Source organism: Sciurus vulgaris, assembly GCF_902686455.1.
Source record: "Sciurus vulgaris genome assembly, chromosome: 8".
Taxonomy (NCBI): Eukaryota; Metazoa; Chordata; class Mammalia; order Rodentia; family Sciuridae; genus Sciurus; species Sciurus vulgaris.
The window spans coordinates 152,314,085-152,324,480 of NC_136468.1; the positions used below are offsets into that span (position 1 = coordinate 152,314,085).

Sequence of the window (10,396 nt, forward strand, 5' to 3'; positions counted from 1 at the left end):
GCATGAGGTTCACCTCACGATCGTCCGACAACAGTCAGCAAACTGATCGCCGACCGCCAATGGGGCACCAGCCGCCTGCTGCTGCCTGGAAGTTCACTGTTACAGTACCTGCAAATTCCACTTGCAATGCTGCCAGCTATGTGCTCGGGAAGCCACACTCCTTTCTGAGCCTTGGTTTCCTCGTTTACTGAATGGCTGGAAAGAACAACACCTTGCTTTCCAAGGTGGGTGGCAGGAACAGGTGACACGCTGGACTGAGTGGCCCAACGGCAACGCTGAGCTCTGGCCGGGGCGTAGTTTGCTGTTTGCCTTTGGTCTATTCCCTTCCGTAGTCATTTCCTGCCTTCTTACTTCTTTCATTTTTAACTTTCTTTTTTAAAATTTTTATTATTAATTTTTTATTTGTTCTAATGAGTTGCACATGACAGTAGAATGCATTTATGCATTTTGATAGTCATACATTAAGTGGAGTATAATCTCTCATTTTTCTGGTTGTACATATTGCAGGATCACATGGGTCAGGCAGTCATACATGTACATGAGGTAATGATGTCTGTTTCACTCTATCCTTCCTACCCCATACCCCTTCCCCTCCCTTTACTCCCCTCTACCTAATATAAAGTGACTCTTTTCTTCCCTAGTGCTCCCACATTATTGTGAATTAGTATCCACATATCAGAGAAAACATTTGACCTTTGTTGTTTTGGTTTTGGCTTATTTTGCTTAGCATGATATTCTTCAACTCCATCCATTTACCAACAAATGCCATAATTTCATTCTTTGCTAAGGAACTGAATGGACACTTTCAGCCTCAACAAATTAGCAAGGCCCTAAGCAATTCAGGGAGACCCTGTCTCTAAATAAAATATAAAAAGGGCTGGGGATGTGGCTCAGTGGTTAAGCACCCCTGGGTTCAATCCCTGGTACCAACACAGAAAAAGAAATATAATCAATCAATAAATATATGAAAAAATGTTCAACATCTCTAGTAATTAAAGAAATGCAAATTGAAACTACTCTAAGATTTCGTCTCATCCCAGTCAGAATGACAATTATCAAGAACACAAGCAACAATAGATGTTGGCGAAGATGTGGGGGAAAAGGTACCCTCATACACTGCTGGTGGGACTGCAAATTGGTGCAACCATTATGGAAAGCAGTTTGGAGATTCCTCAGAAAACTTGGAATGGAACCACCATTTGACCCAGCTATCCCACTCCTCGGTTTATACCCAAAGACAAAAATCAGCACACTACAGTGACACAGTCACATCAATGTTTATAGCAGCTCAACTTACAAAGCTAAACTATGGAACCAGCCTAGGGGCCCTTCAGCAGATGAATGGATAAAGAAAATGTGGTATATAAATAAATATAGACATACACACACATGCACGTAATGGAATACGGCTCATTTTTAACTTCAGCGAGCATTCTGCTCTCACACAGCCATGGAGTCCTCGTGTTTTTGCATGACCCTAAGTGCTGCTCCGAGGATCTCCATACGCGAACCTAAGTCTGATCGCCCTGGAGCATTCCTACTGAGCACCGGGCCTGGAACGTGGGAGCCGCGCTCGCACGGCCAGATGGCGTCAGGCCTTCCCTTGAGCTGTCACACTGCTACACGTCCAAGAGGAGACCAGTTCCCCGTGGCGCCTGTCAAGCTGCCCAGTCCTCGACACTGGCTCTCCCTCCCTTCTGTGTCCAACAACGAGACGAATGCCGAGATGGCCCTCGACGGGGGCGCTCACACTGCAGTGGAAGATGAGCTCTCATCAAGTAAGGACAGAGACACGGGCTGCGGCGGAGAGAGCCGAGGCCGGGTGTGGAGGCGGCTCCCGTGCACAGGCCACCAGCCGCCCTGGAGGCCCACAGGCCCACTGCCCACAGTGCAGGCGAGAGCAGGGCCCATAGACAGATGCTGTCCACCTCCCGGGACCCCACCCGGACCAGCGTGTGCATCTCCCTGTGAGCAGGGCTGACCGCTGTGTCAGGGCCCTGAAGCTGCCTGTTCAGGACCGCATCCCTGCCCGTGGCCTCCCCCTGGACCGCACCACGTCTGCCGGGAAAGGGTGCTCCCCTGAGGCCACGCGTGGAGCTGTCCCCAGGGGGCGTAGACGCCGGGGTCCAGTGTGGCCGGGCCTCTGCAGCCTGGCCGTCCTGCTCCTGGGCCATGCGCCTGGCCTTCCCCAGGGGTCTTCTCTTCTGAGCAGGGCTGTCACTGGACAAGCCCCTGCGCTGAGCGAGGGTGACCTCCCCTCACCCAGCCGCAGCTTCACACACGGCCATGCTCATGTCCTGGGGCTCAGGACCTCGCAGGCCGCTCTGGGGACACGCCCTGTTCATTCCAGACCTGCCCCTTCCTTCAGGCCCTGGTCACCGAGGATGCCTCCCGCCTGGGGCCTGGGCCCTGCTCTTCCTTCTCCGCAGTCTCACCTGGAAAGCGTGCTGGCCCAGGCCCTGGGAGGTCCCCCCGGGAGCCCCACCGTCCGCGCGCGGAGCAGTCGCAGCATCGAGCCATCTGGGCCTCTGCACAGAGATGCAGACGATAGTGCGGGCACCAGGCGTCAGTTTCCTGCTCTGGGTGGGCAGGGGCTCTTCTCCCTCTTCCCACCACCCTGCTTCTTCCCCGCCCTTGACCAACCTCAGAAGCTCTCACGGATTTACTGGATCACCAGATTTTCCTGCCAGTGCCCAGTGTCCCTGCTTCCTGAGAGCAGAGCCAGGGTTGGTGATCTCTGCCGCACCCCAGGCTCGGACGCAGCCAGGCTCCGCACCCAGGGCTGGACCGGAGGGGACGTCCAAGCCCACAGCACGTCCTGTCAGTCTGCAGTGAGTGACCCAACGCCTCCCTCACGCTCTGCTCTCTTCCCTCCTGCTTCCCTGTGGGAGGCCACTGGCCGCTGTGCCTTATTCAGTCACGAAAGCCTCCTGATAGGTCCTCCTGCCTCTGCTCCGGCAGCTCTCATCTTTTCTGCATGTGACGGTCTGCGAACAGGAACCCAGTCATTTCCTACCCAGCTCAGCATTCTGACCCGGCCACCCACTGTTCTGCAGAGGAGGCCACATCCTACCAGGGCCTGCTGGGCAGGGTCTGCTGGTGCCTTCGGGTTTCCTCCCTCTCTCCTCTGACTCACTCTCTTCCACCTGTCGTGCCAATGTCCCCCACCCTTGTGCTCTGTGATTCCATGTACCTCAGGGCCTTGGCACATGCCATTCTCTCTGTGCAGAAGTTGGTCTTCCCCCTGTCCCGGCCAACCCCCACAAGCTCCAGGGAGGCCAAACCACTGCCAGGGTTTCCCCAAGACTGGTCTGGACTCAGCGCTGACCACTTCCCACATGGGCACGTATTAAAGATGAAGAGACGGTTCCGATTCCAGGGCTGTGCCCTGAGCCAGCATGGCATGAGCGCCTGTTCCACTTCGCTGGCCTTGCTGCCCTCCCTCCTGCGGGCTACCTGGCCTAGGGTGCAGCCTCTCTCTTCTGATTTGCATTTTCTGACAGCTTTCCAGGCCAAACCCTGTGTGCTTTGCAGTTCAGACTCTGAGGGACTGGCTGGGCCTGGGGCTCCCAGCTGAGCACCAGCTGCTCGGTGGGAGGGTCCCCCTGGGAACCCCACCGTCCCCCAAGCAGCAGCAGCATCGAGCCATCTGGGCCTCTGCACAGAGATGCAGACGATAGTGAGGGTACCAGACATCAATTTCCTGCACTGACTGGTGTCTGAGGCCCCGCACGCTCTCAGGATATGATCTGACCGGGAGTGTCCAGCACAGGCTTGCTGGAGAGCCAGCCCTGGCGTCAGTCCATGCCCCAGACCTCTGCAGAGTTGTGTTGAGCTGGAGACGGGGGCGCAGGAAACAAGGTCCCAAACAGCAGTGGGACTGGGAAAGGGTGCAGGCAATGTGGATGTCTAGGCTTGGGGATGAGGTGGGTGGCAAGGGGCGGAGGGAAAGGAGCCAGGAGCCCCACCCTCACCTGGAGCAGCCTGTTAATCCCGGATGGTCAGCGTCCTTAACAGGAAATGAGTCCAAGACCATCTGCTTGAAAAGGCCCTCCCTGCTCACGTGAGAGCGAAACGCTGTCTGAGCGTCCTTCAAGCATGGAGAACTGCTGGGTTTAACCACGGGTCTGCTCTTCCACACCTGGGCACACTTCCAGGTGTGCTGTGCCCTGGCGCTCGCTCAGGACTGGGGGGGTGTGTCCTGGCACGCATAGTCCTGGTGTGGCCCGTGGCCTGCGTGGAGAAGGGTCCCTGGGGCCCTGGAAGGAACAGGTGGGCCTACCGCAGTCACGATGCCTCATAATTAAATAAAGCCAGTCCGCTGCCTCTCGCAGTCTCCCTGGAGACAGCCCAAGGCCGTCAGGTCTGCGGATGCGGGGGTGTGGGTGGGCTGGGGACCACGTGGCCAGGGCTCTGGGGAGAGTCTGCCTGCGGAGCTGGGGGCCGCTGCCCTCTGTGGGTGCCCCTGACGTGCCGGCTTGTGCACCTGTCTGAGGGTAATGCTCTGGTGAGGGACACAGAGGTCCGTGAAAGAGCCGTTTTCACGCGGACGCCACAGTGGGGGCGGGCGTCTGGAAAGGCACCCGGGCGTGTGGATATCGCAGCACCTGCTCTCTTGCTGCTGTGGGTCGGACGGGCCCAGGGTACCACAGTCTCAGGACAGTCTCCTGCCCAGGCACTGGTACCCCAGAGCCAGGGGCGCTCTGCTGTGAACCCCACGGCGGAGGAGGCCGCCAGGGACGGGGCTCCGTCAGTCCAGGCGGCCCAGGAGCCAGCACCCACCCCTCCTGGGGGCCGAAGCTGGGTCCTGCCCGGGCACCTGCCAGTGCCAGCAGGCCCACCCCAGGAGGCAACCCAGCCCAACGCCCTTCAGGCGGGGACCGAGCCGCCTCCCTCCAGTTGCACGGGGCCAGCAGAGTCAGAAGCAGCCAAGTGGACAGGAGCTCCACCTTCCTTCTGTGCTGCGGGAGTGAGACCCCAGGCCCCCAGCAGGCCGTCCTCCAGCAGAGGCCAGTGCTGTGTGGCTGTCAGAGAGAAGTCGGGCACGTGCCCCTGCCCCCGCGGCACGCCACGCCTGTGGGATCGCCCTGCTGATGCCAGGTCTGCAGCAGGGGACCACAGGAATCCCCTCCCACAGCTCTGAAGGCTGGAGGCCCAGGCCGAGGTGTGGGCAGCGGGCCCTCCCGAGGACCCCGGGAGGATCCTTCCTGCCTCTTCCCGCTGCCAGCAGGCCTTGGCTCCCTCGGCTTGTGGCCGTACCGCTCCAACCGCCTCCTCCATCTCCATGTGGCCTTCTTCCCTCTGCGTCCACCTCCCCGTCTCCATCCAGAATTCCCTCCCCTGCTCAGGTGAAGGTGCCAATCCACACACGGGGGCCCGCCCTAAGGTGCTCAGCCTCATCTCCTGCCAACGCCCTATGTCCAGGTGAGGCAGGCCGCACCACAGGCTGGGGTGGATGTGGCCCTGGGGAGCACTACCCAACATGACAGCTGCCCAGAGCTTCTGGACCCCTGCTCTGCTCTCGCTGGCCCCCTGGCCTCCCATCAGGCTGCTGGTAAGAGCCTCTGCTGTGGCCTCCCCTGTGCTTCTGTGCTGATGTCACCCCAGCTGGGCGCCTGCCTCCCCAAAGGGTCTCTGTACCTCTGTATCAAGGTAACCGTGATGGGCTGACAGCTCTGGCTCCATGAGAATGTTCCAGGCCAGACTCTAAGGGAAATGACTAAACAGACTCCATTCTGCTCTGAGACTCCATGTTATGTAGGAAATAAGCTTCTCCCATGGGAACACCCCGCCTCTGTGCCCATCCTCAGTTACTTGGTGTGACATGTTTAATAATATACAATGGCAGCTCCTGTGTAGTAAGAATTGCTCTTTTGATCCTATTGCTCCTAAACAATGTACCATGTGAACAGTGATTGTGTGGGTGTTAGTAGCCACTCTTTAGTTTGTACCTAGGTGAGGGTCATTCTGACCCACTTCCCCCTCTGTCGATGATCTCATGATGTCAGTTTGTAATTTCGAATCAGCAACAGACACTTATGATTGATGTGGTTTTTGGTATAAGAACCCCTACACCCTGTGGTCGGGGCTGCTCTCCCAGTAGCCATATTTTGGGGCATCGTGTGAGACAGTCAGCGGCCAGCTTAATGAAGACTCTCCTATGTGGACTTCTCAGCGGTGACTGGTCTGTTCTTAAGTTGCACCCCATACAGTAACCAGGAGAGGGTGCCCCCCTGCCAGGAGTGGACACTGCCCCGAAATAAGACAACTGTCCCTCTGCTCCGTCAGGTCAGCAGAACCATCCCGGGTCCCCAGGAGGCCAAGGGCTCCCTGGGCACCCAGCGGACCCACTGTGGCTGGAGCTGCTAAGCACCCCAGGGCCTGGACTGCCCCTCCCCGGGTGTGACGAGGCTCCTCCAGCACGTCCCCTCCATCAGCCACGCGGCACAGGGAGGCCTCTGGTAAAGGCCTGGTCACTTCCCACATCCTCGCCCTAATTCTGCAGAGCACTGTGTGGCCTGGCGTGACACTGCACGGGCTTCGTCCCTTCCTTCCCCAGCTCTCAGGGAGGACGCCAGGCCTGTCGCCTAACAGTGTGGACCTGGTACACAGTCACCACCTGTCACATCCACAGTGAGCAAGTGGCCACATATTAGCATGTGGCCCATGAGCACATCTACGAGGCTGCCTCGTGGACACCTGCTCAGAGGCACTGCCGCAGACCCTACCCTGTTGAGGACATTGGGTTGGGGCTGTCCCCAACCAGATGGGGCGGGTGCCCCCGGGTCGGCCCAACCCGCTCCTTTCTGCCCACTTGCGCGCTCTGCTCGTGGTGTTTGAAACGTCACCTCCAGGGCCACCAGGGACTGTCCTCCCCTGGTGCTCCACCAGAAGGCTCTTCTTGGGCTCTCCCTGAGTGGCAGCCTGGCCTCGCCCGTTCTCCCCAGTGTCCTCTCCTCATGGGACAAAGTGGCCTAAAGAGCCCACGAGCCTTTAGCGCTCCTTCCCTGAAGCGTGAGACCTGGCCGTGGCTGCTGGAAACGTCCCCAGAGACACTCCCTCGTCACCCGGCCCCTCTGGCCAGAGGTCACCAGCAGGAGGACCTGGGCGCAGAGGCGCCCCCTCCCAGGGAGTCAGAGTTGGCCGGTCGCCCCCAGCTCCTTCTCTCCCTGGAGACAAGTCGGAGCCCCGAGCGGCTGGGCCGCTGCCCGAGGAGGATTCAAGTTCTGCCTCCACTTCTCCCACCGGCACCACGTCAGTACCCGTGACGACTCCGCTCCTTCGACCTCACCCTCGGGAAGAGGCGAGACAGCAGCCCATCCTGGTCAGAGCACACCGACTATCATCTCTAAACACGAAGCCAAGAGGGACGGGAGGAGGGCTTCCGAGGGCGGTCGTGGTTCACAGGAGGGGTCTGGTCAGTCCCAGCACCGTTCCTACTGGGCTGTTTCAGAAATCGCTTGACCCCATTTCATTAAAAGGTCTATGTTTCAAAGGAAAAATAAATTCCACTTATAAGTCAGCGGTGGGAGAGGCCAGGGAGCCCACCGTCTGTTGACCTAGCCAGCAGTCCAGTCCGGTGCTCCGCCCAGACCAGCCTAGGTGCGGCTCCTCGGGGTCAGGTGGGGATCCCCCGGGACACCCTGCGCGGAGGGCTCTCTGATGAGGTTAATCCAAACAGGTCAGGGCTCCAACTCGACTCCAGCCACCGGGAACTCAGAGCCCTGGCGGAGCAGCAAGGACGCCAGGCCCGTGGACGGGCAGGGTGGTCCTCTGACCTGGATTTGCAGATGGGCGGGCTGGCGTCCAGGGCTTCCTGAACCATGTCGGAGGATCCGGAGCCAGCACCCCTCCTCCTTCCCCATCAGCACAGAGGAGCTTTATGGAGTCTGTCCATCATGGTGACAGACACTGACGAGTGAGGCCCGGCGGAGAAGCTTCCGCACTGTGCAGCCGCCTGCACGAGGTGCTCTGAAGGCCCCCGGCATCAGCAAGTGCCGTCGGAGAGCACGAGGCCCCCTGCTCCTCCCCTCCTGCTCCCGGGGTCAGGCAGGAAGACTGGCTGATCCCACGGGGCCTGGCAAATGGGCCTTGGACGGCCACAGAGCCACACCCCAAACCGCACACACCCGCTGGCTTCCGTTCTCCTTTCTGCCCTCCCTGGTGGAGCAACTGTCCTTAGAGAGCACACTCTGCCTGTCCTGTGCGTGACCGGGTCAGAGCGGTCACTCCTCCTCCCTCTCACCCGCTCCCTGAGGCTGTCGGCAGACCTCAGGCTGCACCCCAGCTGCACCTGGCCCTGGGACAGAGCAGAGAGGAGCACCTCCCCAGCAGGAGGCGGGCCGCAGGGCCAGCATGGAGGAAAGCAGGGACCCCGCCTGTGGTGACATGCGACAAGGCTGGAGGGTGTGGGCAGCTGACCGGCCTGACGCCAGGGGCACAGTCCGTCGCAGGAGAGCTCCAAGGAGCATGACCTGTGAGGCCGGTGGAGGAAGGCTCTCCCGGCAGAGGCACCGGAGCCCGGCTCCCCACGGAGGCCAGCGAGGGCACCTGTGCCCGATGGCAACCCTGGACACAGCAGGCCTGGGCAGCTCCCTGAGGCTGGCCCTGGGGGCAGGTGAGAACTGAGGTGGGGGCTCCCTCGAAGTTGCCCCCCGCTAAGAGGTGCTCACGTGGCCACAGGCCTGGGCTCACGCAGTGTCCTGGACAGCAGCTTTCCTTCTGGACGTCTGGGATTCCGTTAGGTGCCAGGCAGGGGTGCCCACAGCACCAGTCACACTGCAAACCCTGGGCATCGAGCTTTCAGTGAGCCCCTGTCGCCTGCTGCAGAAGTCCCGCCTTCACCCAGGTCCTGCTCAGGCCTCCTCCCCAGTCTCCCCTGAGCACAGAAAGGAGGGCAACCATGGACAGGCCAGTGTGCAGAGCAGGGTGACTAGAGCCTGGTGGAGCCTGGCTGCTGGCTGCTGGCCGCTGTGCAAGGCCCAACTCTGGGGTTCAAACAAGAAGGGCGGCCGCACAGGACAGGTGAGGGACAAAGGCGCGTTTGTGCATAGGGATTCGCGGACCGAGCGTCCTCAGTTCACCCACCTGCTCTGCCCACAGAGAGGACAGGGTGTCCAGGGTGCAGCAGCCCCCAACATGCCCCTCCCAGGAGGAGGGGCCCTGCCGGTGTGGCTGCGTTAAGGACCTTGACCTGCGGTTTCCTCCACCCAGCCGCCTGACCCAGCACGCGGCCTCCACGGGAGGGAGGCGGTTCAGAGCAGGCACCACGGCTGGCGGTGGAGGTGGTGCTCAGGCGGGAGCAGCCCACAGAGCTGGAGGAGGCTCCCAGGCCAGCAGGGGGCGCAGCCCGCAGAGGCCTTGCCTTCAGCCTGCGAGGCTCGTCTTGGACTTCTGGCCTCCAGAACCATTTGAAAAGGCATCCGTGGTGCTCAAAGTCCCCAAGCCACTGTGAGAGGCGCCGTCACAGCAGCAGCAAGACACGAGGCACTACGCATCCAACTCAGGGCATGGGGCCAGGTATTCTGCCGTGGGGCACCCGCCAGGGCACTGCAGTTCAGTGGCATCTCAGGCCTCTACCCACTAGACACCCAGGGTTCCCTAACCCAGCCGTGCCAATCAGAAAGGCCTGCACACCACCAAACCGCCCGGGGCAAACTGCCCTCGGAGAGCTGCTGGGCTAGGCCGCCCTTCCTGGCCCTGCCAAACTGACAGACTCCTGTGAGCTCCTTCCTGTCCAGGGTTCCAGGGCCCGCCTCCTCCTAGCGCACCACACACCGTCTCAGAGCCAAACGCTGAGGCAGAGGGCAGATAAACAGCCCCTGCACCCTTGGCACAGGCCTCAGTCCCGGAGGCCGTGGCTTAAGCCGTCTCACGTTGGGGCACAGGCCAAGCTCTGAGCACGGAAGCCCCAGTGCCCTGGAAGGGCTGGGTGGACCGCCTGTCCTGGAGCAGTCTGCTCACCCGGAGGCGAGCCTGGCCCACCTCAGGGCCAGGAGGGGAAGGAGAGGGCATCTCGGGTTCCTCGCTGAGAAGGACTTCACGAGCCACAAGATTCGCCAGAGTGTGCCACCCGGGGTCTGCCGATTCCAGATCCTTCCCAGCCCCCAGAGAAACCCGTCCCCCTCAGCAGCCACTCCCATCCCAGGGCCCTGACGGCCCTACAGGAGTCTGTGCCCTCAAATCCACCCCAACTGTCCCCAAAGAGCTGCTGCTGGAGTCAAACCCACTTCCTGCTCCAGGTTGTGGGCAGGACAGCAAGAGCACTGCCCTGACCCGAGAAAGGCCAGTGACCCACTGAGCGTGCTAGACAGTGAGTGGGACTGGAGGTGACGGGCACCGCTGCTTCCTAAAACGTTCACACGGTGAGAATCCAATAAATGCAAACAGGAGGGAG

General features: G+C 60.4%; 1 protein-coding gene across 7 annotated transcripts in view; it reads right to left on the reverse strand.

Annotated features, from left to right (window-relative positions):
• Window positions 1-10,396, reverse strand: part of RIMBP2 (RIMS binding protein 2) — a 126,687-nt gene that overhangs the window by 62,178 nt on the left and 54,113 nt on the right. The window lies entirely within an intron of this gene.